This window comes from Daktulosphaira vitifoliae, unplaced genomic scaffold, assembly GCF_025091365.1.
Source record: "Daktulosphaira vitifoliae isolate Bord-2020 unplaced genomic scaffold, ASM2509136v1 Scaffold_3, whole genome shotgun sequence".
Taxonomy (NCBI): domain Eukaryota; kingdom Metazoa; phylum Arthropoda; class Insecta; order Hemiptera; family Phylloxeridae; genus Daktulosphaira; species Daktulosphaira vitifoliae.
The window spans coordinates 26,809,179-26,822,087 of NW_026099574.1; positions in this window are offsets into that span (position 1 = coordinate 26,809,179).

Genomic DNA, 12,909 nt, shown 5'->3' on the forward strand with positions numbered 1-12,909 from the left:
TCAAATCGGTCATCGTTTTAATTTTTGGGATGACATTAAAAAAATAAAAATTGTCTTTTCTCCGTGCCTATTAAACGAAATCAACCTTCGGATATTAAAATTGGTTTCAGAAAATCATCTAGATTACTAGATGTTTTAAATAGTACAAATTCAATGAAGTGTTGGGAGAACAGTTCCCTAGGTAAAAAAGTTTTGGTTTTGCTAGCTTACAGTATTTCATGTAAGTTGCATCGCAAAGCTATATCAACTATTTCAGTAGTAAAATTAAATCAGTCACGATACCTTATTTTATGGTCACATAATAGTGTTTCAGAAAGTACTATGATGCAATTATGGAATATTAGGAAAATTCAAAAACCGAGATGTTCAAAATGAAGGTAAATAATCCTGGAAAAATAAAACGGGGCTTGTCAAATAATATAACAGAGATGGTTAACATCCGGTTTACACTTAAGAAAAAGTTGACCATAACTCATCTAAGAGTACTGCAAAACAAGCTAACCAAAATTGTTTGAATGAGGTTGATTTAAAGTCTCAAAATGATGTTACAGAAAAAATCGATAAAAATTCCTTAAATAACGTATTGCAAACGGTTGACCAACGTTTGTTCGTAGAAGATATCCAAGACATTGACCAAATCCTTCCAGAAAACGATCGTCGAAAAATGCCGAATTCGTTTCCTAAAAAAATTTCAAAGTGTCATTCAGTACCTATTAACTTTTTGAAAAAATCTTATCAGACTACTGCTAAAAAACTACCAACATTTAACACAAAAAACCGATAGTTCAAGTGGTGTTAAGACATGAGGGTAAAAAAACAATTATTTAATTATTAATTTGTGTACATGACATCTTAACTACGGAAAACAATTTTATTTTATGCTGCTCAATGACTTATAATTATATTAAAAAAATTGATTTGTTTATATTTCAGATAGTATTTAGAATCGATATGGCATGATCTTGTGGACTTCAAAGATTAAAAGTTTTGTTGCTAAACTAATTTTTGTATTTTTGTCATTTATTTAAAAATCTATTTTGTGTTATTCTAATCATTCATAAAATAACTATTAATTTTGTAAATTTGATATTATTATAATTATTTTTAGATATTTTAGATTAAAGTTAGTCCAATAGCTTTTAACTTATAAATCTATTATAATCAATAGATCATAACACTCAACACATTTTTTTTTCAATTGAAAACAGTTAATAATTAGTGAAACAAGTTTAGAAAAAATATGTTTATTAAAAATTAATACATTTACCTAAACATTTTTAATATCAGTCTTCAAAGACTTTATATACGTTTAATAATATAGTTTATAGCGTTATTTACTAATCGAGTGCACTATACATAAAATTAATTATTATTAATTTAATTAAACCTATTTGTGTACTTATAGCAAAATAAAATAGCAACAAAATACATTTTAGCGTTAAATTACAATTTATAGTGTTGTACGATCATATATAATTATATTTAAAAAATATAAAAGATGAAAAATAAAATTGAAATTTAATCAGCATTAGATAAAAAATAAACTTATCACGACAGAATTCAAAAAAAACTTTTTTAAACTTTAACGATGCTTTTCAAGAGTATTGTCAATTACTTATGAACTATTAACGTTGATACATGTAAAACAAATTGTTTTTTAGAATTTTATTCTTAGATCGTTTTTAATTGAATAAAAAATCGTCTTCTAAAATGCTTCATTTTTATTGATTAAATAAGTAGGAATCATTATTGTGAATAAAATCCTTTTAGTCCAATTCTGTGAAAATTTTTCTTTCGTTTAAAATGTCGCATCAAGTAATTGGCATAAAAAAAGTTAAATTATTTAAACATTAGTCAAGTAAATTATCGAGTTCATTCCAGTAATGTTTGGGTGACCGTTAAAATGTTTATTTAATCATTTTCTCTGACGATTCCACTACATTTACTTTAAAAGATGCAGTTGTATTTTATCTGCGTGGTCATTCCACTCAGTTAACCTTTGACGGAACAGGAAACATATCCCAATGAAGTTAAGTATATACATTTATTCCACTTCACACACAATATGTCTCTATTTTATGTCGAATCTTGAATAAGCAAAACATTTAACTACCTCCGATACAATATTCATGTCAAAATTTAGCGACGTTATCCGTTCATACGCCATCGCTTTTTATACTGAGTCACCTTTCGAATGACACTTCCCAACTGTATACCCCATACAATCGTTTACCTGTGTAAACCACCGACTTCCGATTACATTCAGTCATTTCAACGGATCCTAAGTGAGTTTTCGCGCTATTATATTATTGCTACTACATTGTATATTTCAATTGAAATGCCACATTCGGTGTTGGACATTTTACACTGTTCAGTTCAGACCTCCCACGTTTAAATACGAGTAGAACATAAATTCTAACTTCAAAATGAGCTTCCGTTTAGTCGTCATCGGTCGTTTATCGAGTATTTAAATAATATATCTATTCGACAGCCGAGTGACATTGTGACATCAACCATATATATATAAAATATATTACGGTGATAATAATGTAGAAACTGATATTCATTCTTTCGAGATTAGCGAATATTATTATAACGTGTCCGGTTAATATAGTTTTCTTGTTTTGTGTCAAGTTACAACTTTATCGTTTGTATTAAACACATTTTAATTATACTCGACTGAACATATATGTTCATTTTAACGTTAAAATATACTGCGCAAAAAATAAGTATTTTCGTATATTAACCTCGTTGGATTTAACATCTAAATTTGCAATAGGCGAACAATTTATTTATTTGTTTAGTTGTAATTTATACTTTACGCTGAATCTTTCTTCGATCTGTATGGGTTTATATACAAAGCATAGAAAAGAAGTAAAACCCGTTTAGAGATAATTTACTGTGATTAGCTCACTAATCAGTTTTTAGGCACATAATTATTTTATTTTATCCTATTTTTTTATCGATTTCAAAGCAAATATTTTCTCGTTTATGAATTATAAGCTTAAATAGAATCCATTTATTGAACGAGAATCTGTTATTTTATTCCCGGGGCTTACTAGTGACAGGATTAACTGCATACCAATTATAATTGAATTTATAGCGGCTCATGTACACCCAACTATTTGGCTTAGTTTGAGTAAAACATGATCAATATTGACTGTCATCCACGCGAAATTTCTGATCCGAGAGTAATATTAACAGCGTTTTATACATAAATAGCAAATTATGAGTATCGACAGGTTGCACTGTGATAGTTGGACGCAATTTCAGGTCGTTGAAAAAACATATAATATTTCGTACTTTTTTTAAAATTCTTAAATCCACACACTCGAGTGTGTCCGCTACATTTAGCCATATATTATTATTACTATTCTCGATTTAATCTGGAGATAGCCTTACCGTTGCAAGATAAGCACTGACTTAAAAAACGGAATATTTTATCTAAAACCCGTTTCGTACATTTTTCTTCGCTTATTGTGACCGTGAGACCTTTGGATTCATTGGGATCTGGCACGACTTGAGTTACACGCATAGAGCAAGTGCGCACCGTAAATCAACGTGAGGTTGATACGGGCGACGACGAAGATATCGCGGGGTTCGCGTCCGTTTTTTTAGTTGATAGGTTACACATTATGCTGTGGGGGAGAACGCGTTAACCGAACTGAGAGTGCTGCGGCAGCTTCGGGAATTCACGTCGTTCAGAATTAATTGCCGGGTAATTTATGTGTGCGCCGCAACGAAGAAAATTAAAACCGCCCGGAGACTACTCCGCTCAACGATTTCTTCTTATTATAATTTGTTTTTCACTCGGACTCTAGGCAAAAACTATTATTTTCAAAATCATTACGATTTTTCGGGATTATTAAAGTATAAAGAAATAAAATAAAAAATATTACCAACGAACTGATGTCAAACGGAGCCCGAGGCACGCGTCTTGCCTATTCAGTGTAGATTTTTTTTATATTGTTACCCAGCCCGGTCCGTTGCCGATATGTTTATACAGTCGGTCGAGTAATTTATTTTCCGCTATGCAAATAACCGTAAGACGTGTATCACCTTGTTCTGTGCCCAACATAATACACTTTCATAGGATTTCACGTGTCGTATGCGCACCGTAAGAATTGTGTGGAGTCTTTCGCGAGANCAGTCGGTCGAGTAATTTATTTTCCGCTATGCAAATAACCGTAAGACGTGTATCACCTTGTTCTGTGCCCAACATAATACACTCTCATAGGATTTCACGTGTCGTATGCGCACCCAAAGAATTGTGTGGAGTCTTTCGCGAGATTCCGTCGTCGGACTTGGACTCCGGCAATGCATTCCAACAAAAACGTACATCCTCAGGAAAACATTATTCCCGAACGTTTCATAATACGAACGATTTTCCTCGGCCATGTTTCCGGTAATTACCATAATTGTGTAATGCCTTATGGGCGCATGAAAAAAACCGAACGCTTCCGGGAATCCTATGGATTACCAACGGTAGCTATTAAACGCCGTGCATATACCAATTCGTTGCATTTTATTTTTATTTCATAGCGAGACGAGACTTTCACAAATATATATATATACAACAAGATTAACGATGATATTATCGAGATTCCACATCGAAAATATTCGTAACACACTGTGAATCAATAAAGAGGATACGAAAACGCGCGTAAGAAAAAAACAATTGCACTTGAACACTATTGAATGCACTTCATGATTCATCGTCGTTGCGTTTATAGAGATCTGAATTCTAAGAACTATAAGTCATGAAATAATAAAATTTATTTGTAATAGAAATCTGCGAAGAGTATCTAATACTTTTTACAGTTTTTTTTTGTTTTGACAATGAACCTTGAACATAATTAAATATTTAATAACAATTTATTAAATACGATTAATCATATTGGCGTTAATAAAATATGAAAATTAATAGTAATTTAATCATTACACAGACTTGTATTTTAATTACACGCTCAACATGTACTGACAAGCATTTGATGTGTATTGATATATTTATATATAAATATTCGTGAAGTTCAGCAACAAGGGCATTCACCCTCAGAATTTTAAAGCACTTCGTGTAACAAAACTAACGTCATTCTTCCTTCACGATGTCATAATAGTGTCTTGAAAAAATATATTTTAACAATTTAATGGTCTGTGTGCTTTGCTCCAGAATTACCGGTTCCTTTTTTTTTTTTTGAATATTGTTTACACGAAATCGACCAACAATAGCGAACAGAGTGCACTCGGTTTATTTGACCGTACAGGCCACGGTGAAATGATATAGCACAAGTGTAGTTATTTGCCGAAAGGTAAGATGAAAAAAATCGTGGGGCCACATGTATCCAATGAGGAGGGCAAAACAAATAAATCTATACTGTTATGATAATTTTCAGCTTAGTCACTTACGTACTGGTTTTAGTACGTAAGTGTACTCGTACACTTCTTTTTTTGTGTGTGTGTTTCAAATTTACTTCACACGACTTTTTATATCACAGAAATTTAACGAGGCGACTATAAGAAATGACACAGTCACCATAATTCTATCGTGTGAAACTGCCACTGTGTTTATATGTTTCCTTGTAATCGGAGATGTCAAGTAACAACAAGAAACGCGTTCGTAAAGGTTTTTTTATTGTTATGAAAAAATTACATACTTAATTAGTACACTACATAATATGTATATATTATATACTGTATGAAATCGATATGCCAAATTTATAAGATACTTTAGCACTATAAAGTACGTCATAACTTTCAGAACGATATATAGTACCAAAGTTTCGGTACATTTTTAAAAAAAAAAAAAAACAATACCAAAATTATTAACTGAAAAATATCAACTTAGTCGTAACAATTTGTGAATTAATTTTTCAATTTCTCGTGTTATATTAAATATAACATATAAGAAGGTTTTTTTTTTTTGTAGATATTTCTATTCAAAATAAGCGTAAAAATAAAAAACATTACACACCGAAATAATATATGCACACGTTTTTTCAACTTGTCAACTCTGATGTCCCGTAGGAACTATTTTCCTCAATCTGAAAAGAATTGTTTTTTATAAATCGGGATAAAAGATTCTATAAATTACTGTATATGGTGCCGATTTCTGGGGTCTAAGTCGATTACAGAGGTCAGAAGGCGATAGATAAAACGCACATCTACTCCATTGCATCATTTCCCGAGAGTTTCATTCGGGACAATACACCTGATCAACGGTTTACACGCACACTGTGCTGTCAGTCAATTCGCCAAATGAAACTAAACGTAATTTTTATTTGTTAAAGTTCCGTTAGGATATGAAATGTTTGCCAATAGAAGTGAAGTTAACGAAGGAAAAGCGCAAAATTTCCTATTCTCGTGTATTTAAATTTAGATCACGTTTCGCAGCAAATTCCATGTCTTCGTTTCCCGCAATAAGTTTTTGTCTTAGATACACACTATGAATCAAATAAGACTTATTTTTCAGATACAGATGTGATTTTTTTATTGCTAAAACGACACCGACACTATATTTCTTTATATTTCATACACTTAAACAACAATAAAATCTATTAGGACTTTAAAAGGATTTTCGATACAGACACGAAACCAACGTTTGTTTACTATTTTTATTTATTTACGGATCGGTACATTTAAGATTTTATTTACCATTATTATGCCAAACATGAATATAAAATCATTTATTTTGTGCAAATTCTTTTAATTATTAGCATATTTATAAATCGTGATCGTTGAAAGCACATCAAGACCGTATGTGATCTACAATTCTCAATAATACAACATTTTGTATTCCCTATGACTGAAACATATAAATACACTACTATATTGTTACAGATTTTAGATTCATAGTGTAAGTTACTTAAAAATTATAAACTCAATTATCCTCGTCAAAATTTTACTATTCTGACAATCATGTATTTGGTATTGTACTTAATAGTCCTCTGAACCACCAAATATTTATAAATGCCTTAACTGCATTAATAAAATTGATTTTGTCCGTTAAATTTTATAACCTTTCCCGGATAAAATCAAATACATTATAAATCAATTTGTTTTTCATAAATAAGAATTTATCACTAAATTTATTTAGTGTAAATGTTTAGTTAAAATTTCTTAACTCGTATTTTATATCTATTTACAAATTACAAACAATAATTATTGCATTTTATTTTGGTAGGTTACTTTAAACTGTTAATATTATCAATAACATAATTAACCACACTATTTTCGCGCTATACTTCTAAGCTGAGAGAGATTAGGGAAATGCACATCAGCGGGTCTACCCTTAATCGGATTTAACCAAAAACGATTTAACGTTCATTCGGGCCAACGTATTCGCGTGTGGAAATTGAACTTGTAGTATTTAACGCATTCTCTGTCGTGCACAGTGCACTAGAACTTCTTGCAAACTTATTTTATTCAAATAATCGAGCGACAGAATTTGCATTGCTTGGTAATCCGATTTTACCCAAATGTGTAGGAAGAACAATAACTGAACAAAAGAACGAAGTGAGCGCAGATGTTTTACCTGACAAGTCAATCGTCATTACTCAGTTAACTACACTGCACATCCGTGAAGGTTTCATTTAAAAAGGATCTAGCCAACAATTCGATTACCGTAGTATCGATCGACAAGTGCAAGTCGATATCGCAACAATTACCTCCTACTCAGTGGCGTTGTACATTGAAATAGTCAACTTGAGCAATAAACTTAAGTCTGTGGCATTAATTTTCAATTACATTTCGGATCAATGGGATTAAATCAGAGTCTCTGATAATAGTGTACTTCAAAACAAAGAGGTGGCTTAACATAAAGTCGTACCGAAGGGATCAGAAACGACATGGCTAAGTGAGTCGGATAGTATACAGCAAATATACCTTGTGGAAATCATTGTCAACATAATAAACAGTCAAATGCATTAAATAAGTACTGAACGCCTAACATGATTCTTTTCAGCGCGCTCAAATCGTTAATCAACTAGCGTGACTTAATTTTAAAATTAAAAAACATCAATTTAAAATCAATCTCTGGAGGGTTTAGTTTTACAAAATTGAACACTAGAAAATTCTTCACGGGTCATATTACTCTGCCATATCTATTTTTAATCGTCGGTATTTTTTTATTTTGTTATCTATCAAAACAATGGTTTTGGAACAATAGCCGTCCACTCGCTGGTTCATCAATATTTTATTATTACATGCATACTAGCAGGTAGATGCTGGATGATGGCATGTCCACCTTTTATATTATTTGTTTCACTTTCTCATTCAAATACCTATTATTCTCACCTTCCTACGATTATGTATTGCCCTGCTGTACTCGATAATGTAATCCTTCATCATGGCCTGTAATAAACGTTCAATTACTAGATTTGGTTGGTCTCTATTGTTTCACTTTACCCGAAATACACAAGATCGTTCTACCAACCTTATTCTATTTCAATCACTCAAAGTCAAATTATTCTTTTTCATTTAAAACTGGCTTCATATTTTGGTACATTGACGTTAACATACAGTCTAATCTATACTTAACGTAATAGTAATGTTATTAATATTATATATTCTAATCAGAATTGTTTTAGAAAAATGTCTAGAATTCAAAAAATTAAAACGGCTTACTTTTAAAAAATCAAAACTATTTTAAGCTAATTAACCGACTTCTAGGAATTTAAAACTCAAAAAACTAATCTGATGTTCAATTATCGATAACGTTGGATTTTGTAACAATAAAATCGTTGTGAGCAAATATGGTACCGTTATATTGGCTAATATATAGTTTTGATACTTCTCTGATATATATTGTATATATTAGTGTATCAATGATTTTCATTAAAAGCCCTCTAGCATGAAAACAAAGGGTAATATTGACACGCGTCATCGAATTGAATATGAAATTGGGATGCGCCTGAGCATAAGTGCGTATTTATGACACGTTTTGTGTTTGTATGAAACGGAGGGTGATATATGGCAATAAGTTTTTCCGGAAATCAAGAACGGGGCGGTAGTGTGTTTAAATCGCCGCTGCTAGAACTGCCGAACCATGAAATTGCCAGGGATATTGCCCATTGACGATTTCCAGCACGCTCAACTGGGCTCGCCACCACCTAACGTTTAATTACTCACCTCCTTTTCGTGTAATGCGTAAGGTCTTTGAAAGCGTTAGAAGAATGAAATTCACTAAAATAGCGGAGAAGGGAAATGCTTCAGTTGAACCTCCATAGGTGTAATAGAGGGCACTTTCAACTGATACCACCTCAAAGATTAGGTATTATATTAGCGGTCGCGCTTTTTAGATGCTTTTGCAGTGCTGCTCGTTAACTTAAATTCTATTGGATAATTTTTAGGCACGCGATTTCCGCCATTAAGTTTCTCATAACACATGTTTAATCGCACATTAACCAATAAGCAATTATAAATTGTTGAATGTTTGGTAAAAGTAAAAAAGTCAAATGTCAGTTTTTTTTACTGAAAATAAATCGCGCATTTTCATTATTAATAAAGATGTATCATGTCAATCATAATATAAATCGACAGTAACATGATCATTTGTCTTAATGTACTATTGTTGAAGAACAGCACAAATATATTTTAATATTCTTCTGTCTAAAGTGTCAATTATTATTATGCTAGAGGCGTACACGAATGAATAAAGAATACAAACGTTTCATAGATAATCGACACGTGCAGATACATTTTTCAAACTCGACATGACAGTCAAGTTTTTTTAGAATTCTCGAAAATCTCAGGTCTATAACATCAAGACGTTTACTTAAATATTATAATAACATGAATTATTCTTAAACAAAAATTTGTATAAATTAATTTTTTTTAACTAAAATTGTCTCAAGTATTTTTATAAATAATTCAAGTTTGTTTTTGAGCACTAATGAATTCTTCATTTTTTTATAGTACAAAATCTTTTATCGAAATTACAATCGTCTGTTTAATTTTGAAATCAACCAAAAAATAAAATATTTTTCTTTGAACGAGAAATATTTATGAAATACGTTTTTTAGTACTTGTCTTAATGAATAAGCTATTTATTTTAAATTGAAATATTAATTTTCGTATGTTTAATTTAATAATAATTGATTACTTAAGTATCGTTGTTACAAAATCAAGTTCTTCAAAATAAAAATTAATTTAACTTAAAGAGTTAAAATAACGAGGAAGGTTACTCATAAACAATTTTTGAAACAATTTTATGACCTATATAGGCTATAAAAAATATTTTATCATAAATTAATTTGTTGATTGAATTGTATTTTCAATGAAAAGGTTTTAACTATAGTTGAGCGCACTTATTCGGCCTTTTAAAAAAAAACCATTTATGCTTAAAATATCGTTAAAATACCCCTAGGGACATAAATACTCTATAATAGACATAAAAAAAATTGTTTTTCTATCCTATTTTACTTATTTTAAAAAATCTTCAGTGTTTCGTTACATGTTTAGTTTCTTGTTAGTCAAGAGGTTTTTGTTAAAGGATAATGATGTGCTTTTTATATTTGCATTTGATAAAATCAATTGAATTTTATATGCTGCATTTCAGAATAAATATAATGGAAAAATAATTTTGTTTAAAATCTATAAAAAAAATACATTTTAAAAATCAATTAAAATGTCTTCGAAAATAAATACTTATGTCTTATACCTTTTATGGGTATCAGAGGTAATATTGATTTCATGTAATATTTTGGGGCCAATGAATATTACATGCAAATTTGTAAGAATTCAATTCACTGCATAATCTCTAGAAAATAAAATAATATCTCAAACTCCCCAAAAAATGATTAAAATAGTTTAAGGTAATTAAATGCAAACATTTCTATTATAAAAGGTTCAGATTTATTAAAATGAAACATATAATATTAACTATGTTTGAGCATAATATTTACTACATAGTTTTAACTCTAATGGTATAAAAATGAAATAAAAATTGATATTTCAAATGATAAAAACAGAGTTATGTGAAATACTATGAATCGAAGAAAAGCTGACTTAGATATATAAAAATATGATATATCTTATTCTTAGTATTTTATGTTAAGTTTAACCATTCCACCGGTATCATCTAATTGTTGACAATGCAAATCCCATCTTCTGATCGGTAAACAGTTGACCTTAATTTAAACTGTATTAAAACTAATAATATTTGAAAATACATTGTTTTGAATATGTCAGTTTTCGCTTAAACTATTTAATTTCTGGCTTTGACCGTAATTTCATTATTGAACAATATTCATTGAATTATTATTTTATCATCATAGGCCTTTATTCTTAAACGAGTAAGTAGTGTGTGCTAATACTGATTTTAATTTACTGTCAAAAGTTTAACCATCTAATTGTTTATTATTTTTAGTCCATAAAAATTATAATATTAATACTAAAATACAAGTGGAAAATAAAATTTATACATTTTCTGTTTTGTCTCCAATATAGAAGTACTTGTGTAGTTTCTCATATAAACATTTTCGTTAAATGTATCTTATCTGCAACAAGATTTAGATCATTTTTAGTTGGAATATGTACTTTTTTTGCGCACGAGTCGAATCTTGTTTTTTTCCCATAGTCACAAGTATAAAAATTAAAAACTCGTTTAGGGCAATCGCGAGGCCAACGGAAATAATTAAATTCCCTGATCGTCTGAGATTGTACTTTCGTACACCTTACACTGAATATCCAAACGGTATTTTTCTTTTTTTGTATGTTATACATTATTATTTTTCGTCTCCCATTTATTTTTAGGATTCCCAGCCTGTTTTATTACTAGCAAAAACAACTTATTATAAAAAAAAATATATATATATAAACCTCCCTTCACGACACTCTGATGTTATTGATAACATCATCCGCGAGGTATATTCAATATATATACACACACACACACACACACTATTTTATAGGATCGTCGTGACGAAGCTGTTCAACGCGGAAGATACTTTAAATGTGTAACNAACCTCCCTTCACGACACTCTGATGTTATTGATAACATCATCCGCGAGGTATATTCAATATATATACACACACACACACACACTATTTTATAGGATCGTCGTGACGAAGCTGTTCAACGCGGAAGATACTTTAAATGTGTAACGTGACCGTACACAAAATTAAATTACTGATGGTTTCGATGAAAATATAAAAAAATCTTATTAAACGGTTTGAACAAATATTTATATTACGATTCGATCAACCAAACTATATGCCGTACAGTATGGGAAAGTTAAGAAAACATCTTTCTGGGAACCACTTGTCAGCATATTGAGGATGCTGTTTGAATTTCTCGGACGTCCGGATCAAGATTGTTTCCACACAACATTATTCATGTAACCTTATGCAGGCAGGTCACTCGTTTAAATAAAAGTGTGTTATTACAGCATAACGAGACGTTGAAAGTTAATCGATAGGCAGTTAATTTGCCTATTGACGTATTGACCGATCGCACAGCGTTAAAATACAAAAATGCAGTTTTGAATAAATTGGTTCTGGGCAATTAGTTATTCAAACAAAAGGTGTGTGTAGGCAAAGTGTGACGTGATGTCCCAAGAGACGGCGTCGCGTAGGTTGAGATTTTTCGCAATTTATTTTTCACAAAGGTCGTATAACATTTGAATCGCAGAGAAGAAAAAAAACAGAGTAATAGAGAGTGAAGACTTAACGACGTCCATTGTGCGGACTTTCCGAATTACACGCCTCGTTAATAATCTACTAGACTATACATGACTACTACCACCGTATTGAGCGGATGTAAAGCAAACACGGACGATGACTTTTCATAATGATCGCCCTGAAACTCTCCAAAGTCTCCTCAGTTGTTACCTTATGAGTGAGTTTGTATATCAAATGCGTGTGTACCAAGCACTTCAAATGAATAACTTGTACGCGGCAATACATATTGTC